General features: G+C 41.7%; 1 protein-coding gene across 4 annotated transcripts in view; it reads left to right on the forward strand.

The window, feature by feature from the left end:
* The window catches only part of LYPD6B (LY6/PLAUR domain containing 6B), a 174,655-nt gene that overhangs the window by 94,740 nt on the left and 61,903 nt on the right, over positions 1-18,012 (forward strand). The window contains exons 1-2 of one of the 4 annotated variants that reach the window (XM_042952459.1): positions 12,163-12,179; positions 13,393-13,579. The exons of 2 other annotated variants lie outside the window; for them this stretch is intronic. The gene's annotated coding sequence lies outside the window, so the exon portion shown is untranslated. Of the gene's footprint in view, positions 1-12,162; positions 12,180-12,714; positions 12,836-13,392; positions 13,580-18,012 lie in introns of those variants that run through there. One more of the 4 variants, XM_042952458.1, reaches the window with a different exon arrangement.

Below are 18,012 nucleotides of genomic sequence, written 5' to 3' on the forward strand. Positions count from 1 at the left end.
TCATGGATAATCACTGGTCTTAGTCCCTTGCTCCCTATTAAAATGCTGGACAGGGAGTCAGTGGGGTTAGTATAAATTAGTCTTGTTTTAAGGTGATAACTAGATACAGTGGTTGATTTCTCCTTTGGAGGAACGCTTAGAGAACATTTTCGGGAACCATGCCGAGTGGGCAGGTTTCAAGACCATCAGAGTCAAAATACATTCAGTTGTTGCTCTGTAAGGTACAGGTAGTTCTAGATGTGTTGCTGCAGGAGTAACAGAAATTCTTGGGGCATTTGTTTCAATCAGATTTCTCTTTTTTGTAGAGAGCTGTTCTTTGCTAGAATAAGGGAGAAGAAGATGTTAGGAAAATTTCTACCTTCTCTGGGCCTTGGTTGCTGTATTGGGATTCTCGGGTGGAAGCGCTGTGAGCTGAAAGAGTAAAAATAAATAAATAAAAATCATTCAATCATCAAATATTTATTGAATGCCCGCTTGGTGCCAGGTGTTGGAGATAAAATATCGAACAAAACATAGCCTCTGCTTTCTGGGCATATGTTGTATCCGGGGAAGAGGGAAAACAGGCATGTTTCCTGTGGTAGTAAGTGCTGTGCACAAACAAATACATAAATGGAAAGAAAGCATTTAAAGCAACAAGCAAGCAGAGAAAGGGGGCTGGGGAATGCTGAGATTGCTATTTTAAAGAAATGTGGTCAGGAGAGGTCTTTCTGATAAGGGGACACTTGGGCAGAGACAGCCGGAGGGAGGGAGGGAGGAAGCCCTGTGGATATCAGCTGGAGAATGTTCTGGGCAGAGGAAGCCCCAAGAAGTAGTCCGCATCTCCCTGCAGCTCTTCCCTAAAGGCACAACTTATTTTCCTTGCTGCTCCTGATTTATAAGCTGAATATTATCACGTTTACCATAGGTTTGTGCAGTAGTTACTATTAAGTGAGAATTATGCATATAATATACTTTATTAGAGCAGTTGTTGTTAAGCACCAAATTCATCATATTTCTATTACATGGAATTCTGATTTTTTTAAAAAAACCACAGGCACAAAGAGACTCCAACCCACCAAACTCTTTATTGCTTCTAAGGTATTTGTAGGCATAGAAAACTATTCCTTTGGGGATGGGAATGCTACATAAATGTAGAATTGTTTTACTGCCCCTGCGATTCAGATCACTAGAGTGTTCATCTGAAATAAAAGCAGGTTTGCTTGGGGATAGATTTGAATCAATGATATAACTTGAAATTATGCCAGCAACCCCATTCTCTCACAGTGTATGCTGTGGCAGAGGGAAATGTTGGTGCAGGGGGAGGCAAAGGAATGCACTGGTTTAGCATTAGCCAAATCTGGAAGTAAGCCAGGATCCATCTAGAAACCATGTAGTTAATCCTTGTTGTCAATCACTATCTACCAGCCCAGAGCTATTGAATCGAGATCTTTGGGGTTGGCATACCGGTGTAAACAGTAGTGAAGCAGACAAAGTTAAGCCTATGCTAAATTAATAAGAGGATACCTTCATATTTTTAAACCAAAGTCATTTTAGAATCATGGGAAATATTCATGGAATATTCAAGAATCAACTCCTCAAAGCAGATTACTCCTAGTTACATCTGACTTTTCCCAGGGTCCCTTGTAATACCCCATTGTAAGCTGTATTTTGTAAATATTGAGGGTTCCTCTAGGTAAAAAGGATATTAACCTTTTAATACTGTTACTGTTTATTTTTATTTTTGAGAGATAGTGCACCAGCAGGGGAAGGGCAGAGAGAGAGAGAGAGGGGGTGGGGAGACACAGAATGTGAAGCAGTCTCCAGGCTCTGAGCTGTCAGCACAGAGCTTTATGTGGGGCTCACACTCAGAAACTTTTGAGATTATAACCTGAGCCAAAGTCAGATGCTTCAACCAACTGAGCCACCCAGGTGCCCCTAAAAGGATATTGTTTAGTGTGTGTATTTAAATATGCTTATGAATGAATAAATATGTATTTTTCAATCTATTTCTATGAAAGCTTAAGACATTTTAAAAGAAAGATTCAGAAACATCAGAAGTCAAATAAGAGCTAATTTACCAAGAAGCAGAGCTGATAGTGTTTTTAACGGGTACCTCTCTTGATTTTTCCTTTCCATCTCCTATCCCCCCTCCACCACCAGGCTTCATGAGATGCTGTTCCCCTGAGCTCTCAGAGCATACTAATGTATATCCCAATGATAGTAATGGCCACTTTTTTTTTTAACGTTTATTTACTTTTGAGAGAGAGAGCATAAGTGAGCACACATAGGGGAGCAGCAGAGTGAGAGCGAGAGCGAGAGAGAGAGAGAGAGAGAGAGAGAGAGAGAATTTGAAGTAGGCTCCAGACTCTGAGCTGTCAGCACAGAGCCTGACGTGGGGCTTGAACTCATGAACTTCAAGATTATGACCTGAGCTGTAGTCAGATGCTTAACCGACTGAGCCACCCAGGCTCCCTGGCCACTTGTTAATTCTGTATCTGTCCAAGGCTTTCTGAAAAACTGACTATGTCCTTGAGGACAGAATTGCCAGCACTTTATGTGATACTTGACATGTAAAAGGGACTCTATATATGTTTATTGAATGGATGAGTGAATGAATGAGTTAAGGGATATATCTGGTTCTGAACTTTCTGGTAACCAAAGCAAAACAAACTGTGTGTGTGTGTGTGTGTGTGTGTGTGTGTGTGTGTGTGTATACAATGTATATATATATCGATTGTCTAGTTCTCCTAGGCAAAGAAGATTAAACAGCATTACTTCAGAAGGTACAATTCTTTTCTTGGCGCTAAGTTCCTGAAAGTATTTATCTGATGAAACACAGTATCAAGGCGGTGAGTTTCAAGAAATGTCATTTTCCATATGCATTATGCTACTCCGGCCCTGGACTAAGTGAAGGAATTCACATAAGCTGCTTCAGTAGAGCCTTGCAGCTGGAGGCCAGCTCTGGCACCAAGAGAATCTGGGTTTTCATTAGCTTCGATCCTGATTCCGTGCCAGAATGTCACTTTCCCAGATGGCAGTGGCCCCACAAGGCGGCTTCTCTTATGCCGCTGGATGTTATTCTCATGAATGCAACTATCTAGCAGATATCGTCCTGAAAGATTTTACTGTGCCTGTAGGCTGACTGTGTGTGTGAGTAATTACTATAACTGATGCGTGTGAATTAAGCGAAAACATCCAAAGGAAGCAAATTGTGAGGTTGCTGTCGTCAGTGTAGGATTTGCAGCATGCCTGAGCAGAATGTGGGTCCTCCTGTTTCTGTAGACGAACTGCACTTGCTGATTTGTAGGCTTTCTGAGGAGAGGACTATTTCGTGGAGACAAATGTGGATAGCGGAATACAGGTGAGAGTAAGCTGCAGGATATCTGCTAATGAAATATTTTTTAACCAATTGCCTCTGCGAAGAGGGTGTAGGGCTAAGAACAATGAAGATATAGTTGCAGAGAGGAAGAGGATGGCTTGCTTTTTGTGTGGGTGAGAGAGGAGAAAGGGGATACTGGAAAAATTCTTTGATCCAGCAATAGTATTTACTGACATGTTTTTAAAGGATGTATTTTCTTTTAAGTTGGATGATCAACTAGTACAGAAGACACTTAGTGGCTAACCGTTCTGAATCCCAAGGCATTCTAAGAAGGGGTGAGAAAGAGATGTTTATTGAGTATCTACTATTTTCCAGGCATCTTGTAAAGAGTTTGAGACATTTTTCTTTTCCTCTGAACCCTTAGGGTAATTCTGTGAGTCACACAAGGGAAAACTGCATTAACAAGGGTAAGGAAATTGTTAGCGTGTACTTTATCAAAGTCAATATCACATCCACTTCATGTGTTCTAGAGCTCAGGCTGGTGTTATTTTTAAAGTTTAAAAATACTCCAGTGGCTTCCCCTTTGCTCTGAACCCACTGGGGCTTCAGAGCTCTTGCAAGGGGCTTCATTGAAGGACACATCTAGCATTATCTGTGTATACAAAAGTACATGTCTTACAGATACAGGTATGTATGTGTCTGAAAAATACGTAGCCATTTTGGAATTTCCCACTAAAAACTTATTTACAAGCATTCCATCTAGACTGGAAACTCGACAAGAACTGGGATTGTTTTGTGCTTTGTGTTCTATAACTCTAGCACCTAGAACCAGGCTGGACATCATAAGTGGCTTAATAAATGCTTGTGCACTCGAAGTGAAAGAATCATTATAGTTGTTTATGCCATGCTTTTTTTTTAAGTTTATTAATTCTGAGGGAGAGAAAAAGAGAGGGGAGAGGGGCAGAGAGAGAGCATCCCAAACAGGCTCTGTGTTGTCCCTGTGGAGCCGGACGCAGGGTTCAAACACACAAACCGAATTGTGAGATCATGACTTGAGCCAAAATCAAGAGTCAGACATTGAACCAGACAGAGCCACCCAGGAGCCCCATATGCCATGCTTTATTTAGTCAACTTCATGTTAATAACATTTACATTGTTTCCATTTTTTCTTCCAAAAGCAATACTAATACATGCTACAAATAAATCCTTTATATATACATCTTTGCCCTTTATAAACAAATATTCTATTTCATTATAATTGATTCCTGGGAGTGGGATGGCTGGGTCAAAGGAATACCTATTTTAGGTCCTGATACAACATTTTTGGGGGCAGTTTGGCACACTGTATCAATGACACTACCTCTTACAGCATGTAAGTGATCTGTTCCTCAACCTGGCTGACATCCGGAGCTCTCAGGCTTTTCCTTCTTATGTATGCATGTATGGTTTTTTTAAGTCAATAAGTTTTTACTTAAGGACTTTGACAAGTAGTTTCTCCCACTGCCAATCACCTTAGTTCCTCCAAAGTCTGAGTCCCTATCTTTAAGATAGCCCTTCTAAAAGAACTTTTGCTCAAACCACAGTTTTCATTGTCAGTCAATCCATAGTGCTTTTAGTTAGGTTTCTTTGATCTCCACTTGAATGTGGACATAACTCAAAAATTCCCCACCTGAACTTACATGAAATGTTCTCTGATCATTTTACTCCAAAGGCAGCGACCCATGTTTCAAATAACTTTTACTGTAGAGCTTTCATGTTTGAAAATATAGCACAGATCTCATTTGGATGGATGTTCAGAAAGCTGTTTTAATTCAGCTCATTCGCTTTTTGTTCTTTTGCAGTATCCTTAAATTTCAAAATTTGGAAGGCTTCATGATTCTTCTAAGTTTCTATTTGTCCTGCTTAGAAGCTTAGGACGATATAGTATGGCTTTTTCCCTCCTGGGTTGAAAGTATGTGGATGATATTATTCGATAAGTTATGTCCTCTTTTTTACTCTCTGCACCCTTGTTTGAATACAGGGACTTTGTCTCTTGTCGTTGGTCTAGAGTTCCCTGTATGTCATTAACAAGTGGAATCTGCCCACCTTCTGAGAAACCATGAATGCATTTCTAAACTGGGGGAATGATCTGCCTGTGGGACCCTGTGCTCTCTTGTTCCCAGCCTAGCCAACCAGTGCAAATGAATGAGATACCATAGGGTGTTCCTGTTGGCTATTAAGGATACCTGACCTTGATACTTGTCCCAGAAGCAGAGTGGATGGGAAAATATATGGGTAACTAATAGGTCCTTCCATCTAGCAAATACTGTAAAGAGCACAGACTTGTTGCTGGCCTTTTTCATGGGCTTTCAGCAGAGGATTTTAAAGAACTCACAGAAACTTGTGCTGAACATGCTTCAAACCAATGTTAGCTGTACTGTATCTTCCGGAGCGGTGTTCTCTTCCTTTATTCACACACGAAAACTGTGTGAACCAATATATTCCATTTTTGCTTTGGTTACTGGGAAGTTCTGAACCAAATGTAAATCTTAATAACTCATTCATTCATTTATTCAGTAAATATACATGGAGTCCCTGTTACATACCAAGCACTCTAACAGTGCTTGTGATTATGAGCTCGAGGACACAACGTCTGCCTTCCAGCAAGGTGGTTCGAGTTCCAACTCAGGAAGGAATATCTTGCCTCCTTGAGCCTTGCTTTGGATGCTTGCCCTAGAAGAGGAGAGCCCAGCTTTTCCCATGGAACATAACCCCTCTCTCCACTAAACTTATTAGCACTAGAAAGGAGGCAGCTCATTTTCCTCTCAGGTGTAGACAAAGGCTGCTGTTGTCCCAGGGTGAAGGGCCTTTGGTGAGTTGATTAGCACACAGCCTGGACTGCACTGATTTTCAGATGGAGACCATCAGATATAATCTACCACCTCATTAGGTTGACACTGTTCCTGCCCCCTCTTGTAATAATGTCACTGGAGCACTTAATAATCTTAGGTAAGTGCTGCAAGCATGCACTGCTGAGGTAGCCCAGGGTCAGTGGCGGCAAGATGCTCGAAAAAGCAATTGTTTTCTCATTCTCTGCTCTGTTTAAAGAATAGCTAGCAAAGAAGTGTAATAATTAGGCAGGTTTATCCCTCTCTCTCTACCCCTCCCCTATTCACACTCTCTTAATAATAAATGTTAAAAAAAATAAAAAATTGGGCAGGTTTAAATGTTAGAGGAGGAGAACTTGCAATATAACTTTTTATCTCTGATTCACACTTGTACTTTTTCAAGATCAAGGGGACAGTGAAGGAGATTGGATGATTGCCATGGACTTACAGAAGAGAGCTCATTTATTTTAGAGAAGAGAAGGCAGAAAGGAGCCCTTAAGTACTTGAAGATATATAAGATAGGCAATAATTATGAACTTCTCTCTTTTTCCAGTGAAAACAGAAATCTAAGTCTTAAACTGATTCAAGGAGGAATTAGGTTAGACTGAGAGCTCGCTGACTAGAGATTAGAGAAGCCTGTGGGTGGGGGGTGGGGTGATGCAGACTCAACTATTCCTTTTATATAATATATTAAGCAGTTACTGTCTTGATGGGAGTTGGGTTTCAGGAACGGTTTTGGGGGTTGATACCAGACTGTGTGCTAACTCACCAAAGTATATAACCTGTCCTCAGAGAACCACATGGGTGTGGTGGGAATTGGGGTGGTCATTCTCTGTTTAGTGGGTTACAAGGATGTAGTGGGAAGGGCTGGGGACAGTTGACATTTGGCTCAGTGCCATAGAGCTAACACCATCTTCTGTTTAGGTTGGAGCTGGGAAACAGGGTAACGGATGAACTTGTGACTCCATGCTTAAGAGGATGGTGGGGGCTGCCTTCAAAACAGACCTGTCTGGAAGCAACAGGGTAGAGAGACTTCTTTGTGTCCATGGATTCTGGCCTAGATTAGTGCCATTTCTCTGATAAGTGAAGCCTAGAGAAGGAAAATGGGAAAAACCTAATAAAGAGCAGAATTTTATATGGATTGGTGGGTGTCCTCCAGGGGACAGGAAGCTGAATCCTTGACTCTCAGAGCCTTAGCCAGATCTGACTCACCTGCTGGACCATGAAGGTCAAGGTCCTTCCACATGCTTAGATTCAAACAACTTCTTCAAACTTAGCCTTGTTTTAGAATCCTTTTGTAGCATTGGGTTTTTATTCCTCATACTGTCTGAAAAGGATTCCCCTAACTTTTATGATTGGATGACTGAGAAAATAAATGCTGATTCTGAACTTGTAACATGTTAGCCTGGCGACTTTCAACAGAATCCAGCATCATGGTACAAGTTCTTTCTCTGTTCTTGAGTCTCTTTTTTCTCCAGGGAGAAGTTTTCTTTGTTTGCCCCAGTTTTGATCATTGGCTATGCATAGAAGGAGAAAAAGCTACAGGTGGAAAAAATAAATATATGTGAGAGAAATGTGAGATTTATAGCTAGAACATAAATTTATGCTATAGGTTTACCATCTGCAAATTTTATTTATGTGACATTCATTTAGTGCCTACTGTGTGTTACGAGGCACTGGTGGGTAGCAGTTAACCCTGCCTTTATGGAGCTTATCTTGTAGTGTGGGAAGCAAACAAATAAGTAGTGAAATCATCTCTGGTAGTGATAAGTAAGGAAAAAAGAAATAAAGCTGATAGGGAGATACAGAGGGTCTGGGAAGGTAGTATTGTTTTAGATCAGCTGGTCATGGGAGGCCTTTCTGAATAGGTGACATTGGAGCAGAGATCTCAGTGAATCCAAGGAGTAAGCCATGTATTGTTTAGTGGGGGTGTGAGGGGATAGGATCATTCCAGGAAACAGGATAGCACATGCAAAGGTCCTGAGGCAGGGCCAGAAAGTACTTGATATTTTTTTTGGGAGTAGGCAGGGGAAAGAGATTAGAAAGGTAGCCAGGATTCATCAAGTTGGTTTGGAATGAAAGGAAGCAGTCTTCCATTTGTTTGTACTAGTTCTGTTTTGCAGTTTTTGACTGAGCACCTTTACATATACCAGTCAGATAATGAACCTCTTGGAAACCTTGTTGAACATGTTCACTGGTTTAATTGCACAGACATGTTAGCCTTGACAGTTCATCAAAAGAAGGAATTTAAAGGGAATGTGAAAAGGAATTTGGAATTTCTACAGTTTATTAGGATTATCACTAGAGACTTCATTTTATTTAGATGCAGTATTTTTTTTAAAGTTAATTTATTTTGAGAGAGAGAGCATGAGCACGAGTGAGCGCAGAGGAGAGGCAGAGAGAGAAAGACAGAATCCCAAGCAGGCTCCGTGCCGTTAGTGAGGGAGCTGGATGTGAGGCTAAACTGTGGTACCATGAGATCATGACCTGAGCCGAGATCAAGAGTTGGACACTTAACTGAGCCACCCAGGTGCCCCTAGGTGCTGTATTTTAAATGAATAATGTGACTAAAAGCTTTCTGCTTATTTATTTGAATAGTAATATGAACATCATAAAAATGCAGATACCATCTTTTAGTGAAATTAAATCTTCCCTGTCTCTCTGTACTTACAGAAACTACTGTTAGCAGACTGTGTTAGTGGGGTGTGTTTCTAGAATGTGAAGACTGCAAGTAGCCCTGACAACACTGACTCCATCTTTGGCCCTCCATCCTGGTCTCACCTCAGATGCATAGGTGGTGCCACTTTAGAGAACTAGCCTGTGACCTCACCATCATGTCTCTAGCTCCATAAAAGTTGGGTGCCGAGAATAGGGGCAGAGAATAGCCATATATTACCGCCTCAATCGTCTGCTTGTCCTCCTGCCCACCCACCCGCCATATTGCCCCTGTCCGCGAGTTACCCTGAACAAAACTGTGTAAACAGTACGGAATGGCTTGCTTCGTTTTTTGGCTTTAAAGAACCTTCTCAGTCCGGAGGATACATTACATTACTGACCCTCCTCCACCTTCTAACAAATACCCTTCCCCTCTATTAAAAAAAAAAAGTTTAATGATGTGACTGTACACATTGTTTCACATCTTGCAGATATTAGCACTCTTCCATATCATAAACATTGTGTTGCCTCATTCTGTTAATATTCGGTTATCTGACAAGACCATAGTTTAATCATTCCCACATTGATGGACATTAAGGTTTTTATGTCTTTTGTGGTAACAATCAATACTGTGATGAAATCCTTGCACACTCTTCTGTTTTTGCACATTTGTAAGTATCTATAGGGAGAAAATCCTGGGAATGGATTGGCGGGCACAGGGAAAATGTGCATTCTAAATTTTGATAGATACTGCCAAATCATATCAATTTTCATTCTCACCCTGGCTGAGAGTTCATGTTTTCTTACAACCTAACCAACACCTTGTTTTGCCCTATTTTGTGTTTCTAATATAGGCAGAAAGTGCTATTTTATTGTAATTTAATTTGCATTTCTCTTAGAGTGAAGTTGAATTCAGAGATAATATTGTAGTTTTGTTTCCTCAAGATTTTAAGTAATCTCCACACCCAGTGTGGGGCTGGAACTTACAACCCCAAGGTCCAGAGTTGCATGCTCTACTGAAGAGCCAGCCAGATGCCCCAGAGATAAACAATATCGTATTTTGGTCAAGGAATGTGGTGTGTATGACCAGGATTCTTTGAAGTCTGTTGAGACTTCTTGGAAACCTAGTACATGGATAATTTTATAAACGCTCCCCCGTGCTTTAAAAAGAAAAGTGAATTCGTTTCGTTGGGAATAGGGTTTTGAGCACATTTTTAGATTAATCTTACTGGCAAAGTTCACATTGTCTCTAACCCTACTATTTGTTCTCTGCATATTTTCTCAGATTACCTCTTTCAGAAGAGAACATCTACCACTCAATACATCTTTCCATTTGTCCTTACAGTTGTCACCTTTCGATGGATATTTTTGTAGGCTATGTAGTTTAGGAACATTGTAGTTATTTCTTCTTGGGGTATTCTAAGCATGAATTGTTTTCTTTTTGTCTTAGATATTAATATTGTTACACCAGCTTTTTCTCTCTTCAGGTGGTTTTGGTATCTTTTTTCATATTCTTACATACTTTCTATCACTTTGTTCTGATATTCTAGAAACATTCATTGAAGACTATAAATGAATCACATTTGTAAACCCATTTAGCATTTTGTATTCTAATAAATGAGTTTAATAGGGTCATAATTTCTGAATTGCTGATACATTGAATATTTTTCTGCTGTATTTTGTATCTGTTATATAAAACCCTTTTTTCCCTTTTGCTACTTAAAAAATAGTTTCTAGCTTTTGCTGGATTAATCTGATTCCCCCACCCCCACCCCCACCCCACCCCCACACACCTCATTAGAAGCTCATTTAGTTTTCTAGGGCACTGTAACAATGTGCCACCAACTGGGTGGCTCAAAACCCTAGAAATTTATTCTCTCACAGTTCTGGAGGTTAGAAGTCTGAAATCAAGGTTTCAGCCTTGTTCCCTCTGAAGGCTGGGGGAGGAATCCTTTCTTGGGTTATCTTTGCTTCTGGTAGTTTCCTGGAAGTTGTTGGCATTCCTTGGTTTGCAGCTGCATCGCTACAATCCCTGCCTTCCTGGTTCCCTATGGGTCCCTGAGTGATTTCCGCTCTTAGTTTATTATTTCCTTCTCTCTGCTTGCTCTGGGTTTCTATTGCTCTTTTTCTAGAATCTTGAGGTGGCGGCTTAGAGTGATTTGAGACCTTTTCTAATATTTGTATTTAATACTATGAATTTTCCTCTCTGAACTGTTTTAACTGTTGTGCAGATTTTAATATATTGTATTTTCATTTTCATTCAGTTAAATATATTTTAATATTTCCTTTAAGTCTTTGTCTTTGACCAGCAGGTTATTTATTTACTTTTAATGTTTATTTTTCAGAGAGAGAGAGAGGGAGAGAGAGAGAGAGAGAGAGAGAGAGAGAGGGGAGAGTGAGTGAGTAGGGGAGGGGCAGAGACACAGGGAGGCACAGAATCCAAATCAGGCTCCAGGCTCTGAGCTGTCAGCACAGAGCCTGATGTGGGGCTTGAACTCATGAGCACTGAGATGAGATCATGATCCTAGCTGAAGTTAGACGTTCAGCTGACTGAGCCACCCAGGCACTGCTGACCAGTGGATTATTTAAACTATGTTATTTAGTTTTCAATTATTTGAATATTTTCCAGGTATTTTTCTGTTACTGGTTTCTGGTTTGATTTATTGTGGTTGGAGAATACGCTCTGGCTGATATAAAATCTTAAAAGTTTGTAGAAGCTTGTTTTATAGACCATGATCTGGTCTCTCTTGGTCTGTGCTTCATGAGAATTTGAAAAGAATGGGTGTTCTGTTTTGGGTTGGAATGTTCTATAAATGTCTGTTAGATTCTGTTGCTTGATGATATTGTCCTTTTATATTCCTCTATATCCTTGCCAATATTTTGTCTAATTGTTCTATCAATTGTTGAGGGAGGGTGAGTACATTTTTAAAGTTTTTACCCCAGAATATATTTCTCCTCTTTGAGGACTAAAATAGTATCTGAATTTATAAGGAGCACTTCTTATCTGACCGTCTAATAGACCTTAGGGGTTAGGTGACTGCGATGTCCCCTCCTTACACCCTTAACTCAAAAGCAGACTACATGTGTCAGCTGATGGAGAGAAACGCTGTGGAGGAAGAGAAAATAGTAATGATTTGAAATTCCCACATCCATAAAAAATTAACTGATCTCTTAATACCCAGGCTTGCCCTCTCTAGTTCATCTTCTAGGCTTATCCTATATACTTAACCCTGCTGCATGTTAGAACCTCCTGGGATGCTTTTAAAAAAATACTGATGTTTTAGCCCCCGCTCCAGACCAATCAAATTAGAATCTGTTGGTGTGCCTCTGGGCTTTGGTCTTCATTAAGAGCTCCCCAGGTGAGTTCATTGCCCAGCCAGGGCATTGCCTAGCTAATCTCTCCACGTGTTTGTGAGGCACCTGCCATCTGCAGGCCGTGCTAGGTCTGCGGGGGTGCAACTGAGGAAGCTCCTTTCTTTTTCTGGGAATGAGGTCCCATAGCATTTTCTGAAGGTCTTCTACTTGAGACTCAGTTAACATTTCTTACTTGGTTGACCTAATTACAAGTCACTAATCAACTACCTGCGATACGAGTGAAAAAAATTAGGAGAGTGAAGGGAGTTGGAGGGTGGCATCCCAGCATTTAATCAGGGAAATAAGAGATACTGCATCCTTAATATTCCTTATTTTTGCCACTTTTCTGTTTGCTGGGCGATAGGCTTACCCATCTGTACACCCCATTGATATACTTTTCTTATTTCCTACATTTTCTTGGACTAAAACTCTCAAATTTACCCTGTCTCTCTCTACTTGATTGATTAAAAGTTACAGATCTTAATTGTTTTCTTTAGGGACTTCTGTTTTTAAAAATGAACATTTTGCTTTAAGTTCTAGATGTATAGAAAAGGTGAAAAGATAGTGCAGTGAGTTCCCATGTACCCTACACCTACTTCCTGCTGTTATTACCGTCTTACATTAATGTGGTACATCCATCAAAATTAATGAGCCAATGATGGTAAGTTATAATTAACTAAAGTCCATATTTATTCACATTTCCTTGGTTTTTACCTAATGTCTTTTATCTGTCCCAGGACTCCATCTAGGATACCACATTACATTTGTGGACTATCTCTGGTCTTTTAAAATTATTCATAAAGTCATTGAGTAGCTGTCTTTCTGATAAAACAAGAACATCAACACACTTTAACTCCCCTGGGTTTTTGCATCCCAGCTTCTTGGCTAGTGTCATGTAAATTTTGGTTCCAATTGGGTTTTCAGAACATAAATGCCCTTGAGTTTTTCATCAGGGCAAAAGGATGTTTGGTGGGAAATGGCTGTTCTTGGTCTTCCTATACGAGGACGTCAGTAAAAACAACAGGTCTACACCAACCAAGTTTTGGCTATCCTGTTTGATGGTTTTAGAAATTTGTCTTATGAAACTACAGAATGATGTTTTCTCAAATCACCCCACAAGAATGGCAAAGGAAATTAACTGTGTGTGACAAAAACTTGTCTTTTCAATGCCAGTAGTTTCTAGACCCTGATTTCTCTGTCTGATTCTCTTTTGAGGAGCAGAAAGACGGAATCATCATGAGATGCAGTAAATAACACCCACAGAGTTTAATTGTTTTTAAAATTGCAATGATAACTAATGAAATGCTAAGATGTGAACAGCTGCACAAGAATATTTAATGGATTTCTTGGAGCCATCCCCACTTTTGATGGGACTTTTAAAAAGGCTACTTCATGGAAACACATAGTGAGTACTTGTTTTATATTTCACATATAAAGTGAGAAACCAACCTGAGGATTGGCAAGAACAGAATTCTCTGTTTTTTCTGCCCAAGCCGCTCATCTTAGATCTCTTCAGCAGGTGGACAGCACACAGCCACAGCCTAGGTGGGGGCCTGATGGTGGTCAGCAGGCACTGCCAGGTGAGGTGAGATCCGTTCAACCTGGAGGGTGAGGGTTGTCTCTGTGGAGGTATCACCTGAGCTCAGTCTTGAAAGATGAGCAGGATTTTTCACTTGATATGCATATATTAAGCTTGGACTGGGTACCCGTCACTGTTAGGACCGGGACCCTTCGGTGAAATAAGTTATGCCTTTCGCCCTGGGGGAGCTCCCAGTTTGGGGAGGGCACTGATGCTTCAGTGGCTGCAGCCTAGTGCAGGGGATGACCAACCGTGGCCCGTGGGACCCAGGCTATCCTGCCACCTGTTTTTCAGTGGCCCATGAGCTGAGAATGATTTTTATAAGGCAAAGAGCACACAGAGATGGGTATGGGGTCCCCCACCACTGCTTTTTGGGGGGGTGCTTCTGGCTAAAGCAGAGCCCCTATCTGCCCCTTTAGAATAATAGCCTAGTGTTTTATGGGTTAGAATTGCAGCACACTCGTGGGCTACATGGACACGGCTAGATCAGACTGGGGATGTCAAGGAAGTAACCCCCATATGAGGAATTGCAGAACTAAACATCTGAGTCCTTCCACTTGGTATGCCTTCAAATATACCAACTTTCCTCTTTTCCTCCTCTGATTTTTTTTTCCTTTTAAGACTTATTCTTTCATCTGCTCCTTAGAAAACATGGCTTCAGTTGTTCTTGTTGCTGTGTATTGATTGTATTCCTTTTTCTCTCTGTTTCTCTAAAGCAGGGTTTCTTAAATCTATGGCTGGGGCTTCAGGGGTTCTGAGAACCCCTAAAGTGAAAGCCAACCGATGCACCCGTATTGACCTGGACAGAGGGTTCATGAACCTGTCATTAGAATCTCTAAGAGGTCCATCATTCAAAAAATGTTGAGAAACTTTTTTTTAATATTTTTAACGTTTATCTCTCTTTGAGAGAGAGAGAGACTGAGTACAAGTGGGGGAGAGGTAAAGAGAGAGGGGGACCCAGAATCCAAAGCAGGCTCCAGGCTCTGAGCTGTCAGCACAGGGCCCGACGCAGGGCTCGAACTCACGAACCGTGAGATTGTGACCTGAGCTGAATTCAGACGCCTGACCGACTGAGCCACCCAGGCACCCTGAGAAACTGTTTTAAAGTGGATTTCTCAAAACCACAGTCAGTCCTGCTGATGCTGGGTCTGACCAGTGCAGAATCAAGCAGAGGGATTGTGAATTCCCTTCTGTTAATCCAGGCCAGGATTACAATAGCTTTGTTCTCTCCTTTGATGTGTAGTGAGAAGCTCCTCTCAAAGTACTATGTTCTTGGGCTCCAGGTGCAGTTTGTGTCTTTCGGGGATACAGGGGTTATCAGAGGATGTCGGTCTGGATGCTCGAGGAAGCAGGATGGAGAAGGATCAAGGTGTCAGTAATTTATTTGGAAGACGCAAGCTCCAGGTGTGGGCACCAGGGAAAAGCAGTGGGACAGGGATGGAGGTGCTGCTCGGGTGTGCTGGCTGGCACCTTTCCACAAGCCATGAAGAACTGTATCTGTCTCCCAGTAGCTTGTTCACCTGGCCCAGCACTTCTCTAGGAGGGTTCCACGGAGGGGCTATCCCTCCAAACGTTCCTAGGAGGGAGAAAGGAGGATGGGTTTATCTGCTGGCCTCACTTCCGTGTCCTTTTCATGTTGGTGACTTTTTCACGTGAAGCGGCAACTCTGCTTTGTCTGAAGCTGGCATTCTCCACCCTTCACAACTTGGTCAAGAAGCTGGGTACTGCACTCCACAGTGTGGCAGTCTAGTCCAAAAGTGTGTGTGTGTGTGGGGGGGTGACCGGTGAAAGTGGAGATGACAGTCACACAAAGGGAAATTGGGGGTAGACTTGACGGAATGAGAGAAGGTACACGAGGCTTAGTTTCTAGTAACAGAAGAGGCAGACCTCTGAAGAAGCAGCAGGTGGAATGGGGGCAGAACCTTCTGGGCAGAGGAAACCTATTACCAAAAGTAAAAGTAAGAGAGTGGCGAGGCAAGGAGCTAGTCCTGCTGAGGTTGTGTGTTCCTCCTCCTAGGCGTCCGTGTGATATTTACTAAGCTTCTAGTCTGTGCCAAGGGGGTATAGGGGTGAACAAGAACATATATGGTCTCTCCTCTCACAGAGCTTAAAATCCAGTGCCAGAGATGGATATTAATCACTTCATCATACTAGCAAATGTAAAATTGCAACTGTGTTGGGGCACCTGGGTGGCGCAGTCGGTTAAGCGTCCGACTTCAGCTCAGGTCACGATCTCGCGGTCCGTGAGTTCGAGCCCCGCGTCAGGCTCTGGGCTGATGGCTCAGAGCCTGGCGCCTGCTTCAGATTCTGTGTCTCCTTCTCTCTGCCCCTCCCCCCTTCATGCTCTGTCTCTCTGTCTCAAAAATAAATAAACGTTAAAAAAAATTTTAAAAAAAAGTAAAAATAAAAAAAATAAAAATAAAAATAAAATTGCAACTGTGTTAAGCACTCCCAGGAGAATAAAAAGTAGACTTCTTTGAGAGCCTTTACTAGATAGAGTTGAGCACAGTGAGAGAGGTCGGAGAAGGCTTTCCAGGCAAAATGGCTCACAAACTGAAATAGGAAGGACTGGTAAGAGCTAAGGGCAAGAGAAAGAGATGGGAGAGCTTTCTAGATTGGGGGACACCATGTCCAAAGGCTTTGTGGTAGGGTGGAACATGGAAAAGGTGAAGGTCAGGGAGGAGGCCAATGTGACCAGAGCAGATAGAGCACCAAGGAGAACGTTTGGGGTGGAGATTGGGTGTATGTGGCTGGGCCATGCCAGGCTGTGTGAAAGGAGTTTCTCTTTTCTCTGAGGAGCAATGGGAAATTGCTGGAGGAATTTAAGTAAAATGTTATAATCACATTAGGGGTAATTTCGAAAATCCAGGCAAGAAAACCCCCAGATTTTGTAGACCCTCTGAGCTTGAGACTGTCCTATGAGAACTGTGGCTTTTGGAGCCATTCCTGAAAAACTCAAATATTAACGACCCCAAGGATGTGAAGGAAAAACAACTCCAGGAAAATCCCTGAAGTAACAAACAAGAGGCATTAGAGACTTTTGGACTGGTAGCTGTGGGAGACCCTCACACTAACTTGGTGGCCCTAGGAACATTTTTCAAAGTGATACAGAGCTTTTTTTTTTTTTTTTTAAAGACTTTATCTCTTAGACTTCCTAGCAACATTGTCTAGTAGGGAGAGAAACTGGGGGTGCCCACATGGAAAGTTCTAGAACTGAATGTGGAATACAGACCTCTTTCTGAGGCCCCATCTCACCAGTGGTAATGCTGGGTGATGGGCAGGTGAAAGGCTTCTCCCACTCAGTCTTGGACCAGGACTCTGCACGGGAAGGTGCACAATCCCAGGTTCTTAATGGTTCCTTCTTCCCGAGCATTGACTCAAATTCTGTTTGAGAATTACTGTGCCTGAGCCTCCAACGCCTATTCTGCTTCTAGGAGCTTTGGGGATCGTTTTGTGGCCCATAACTCTGTACATTCAAAACAAAGCAGAGCAGAAACCCATGGTGAAGCAATTTGAGAAAGAATTTTTTTCAGTATAACTACCAAGTTACCTTTGGCTTGTGATAAACAGAATAATTCAACTCATTAGCCCAGGAGAAGGTATCTCTGAAGGGCAGCCTTTCTATCTCTTGAAAAGCTTTGAACAGAATTTAAATTAATTCTTATTTGGCAGAACTTATTTATGTATTGTGATTACCTCCAGTCAGAACAAATTGTCTGACGACAGGAAGCCTTAGGATTGGGTAAAGCAGGTTTGGCTGATTGCAAATGTATGCACATGAGCCCGTGTGTGTGTGTGTGTGTGTGTTCTTCTCTAATCAAGTCAGTGATGTTAGTAGTCACATGTTTGAGCTGTGAGTACTTGCAATTCTTCCTTTTTCCTTTAGGATATTTCTAGATGGCTGCAAGAGCAGATCTCTCCTGACCCATTAATCTATGTAGTTTCGGTGTGCAAGCAGTGATAGGGTAATATCTGTATGCAAGGTTCCAATTCCTCACATTCCCTGGAGTGCTCTGCATTTTCTCTTTTGAACTGGGTAGCTGCATGTGAGAAGTTGATTTAACACATCAAATCTTGGATATTCCTTCTAAAAAGCTTTTAGGTACACTCTAAACTGTTACATTTTCCCTAGAAGATGTTGAGAAAGGAAGAGGGCCTATTTCAAGGCTCTTACCTTTTTTTTGAGTCATAGACCCCTTTGGGAATCTGGTAATACCTCTGAGTGCTCTCCTCGAAAGAATGTCTAGGCTCATACTTCC

This window comes from Panthera leo, chromosome C1 (assembly GCF_018350215.1).
Source record: "Panthera leo isolate Ple1 chromosome C1, P.leo_Ple1_pat1.1, whole genome shotgun sequence".
In the NCBI taxonomy this organism is placed as follows: domain Eukaryota; kingdom Metazoa; phylum Chordata; class Mammalia; order Carnivora; family Felidae; genus Panthera; species Panthera leo.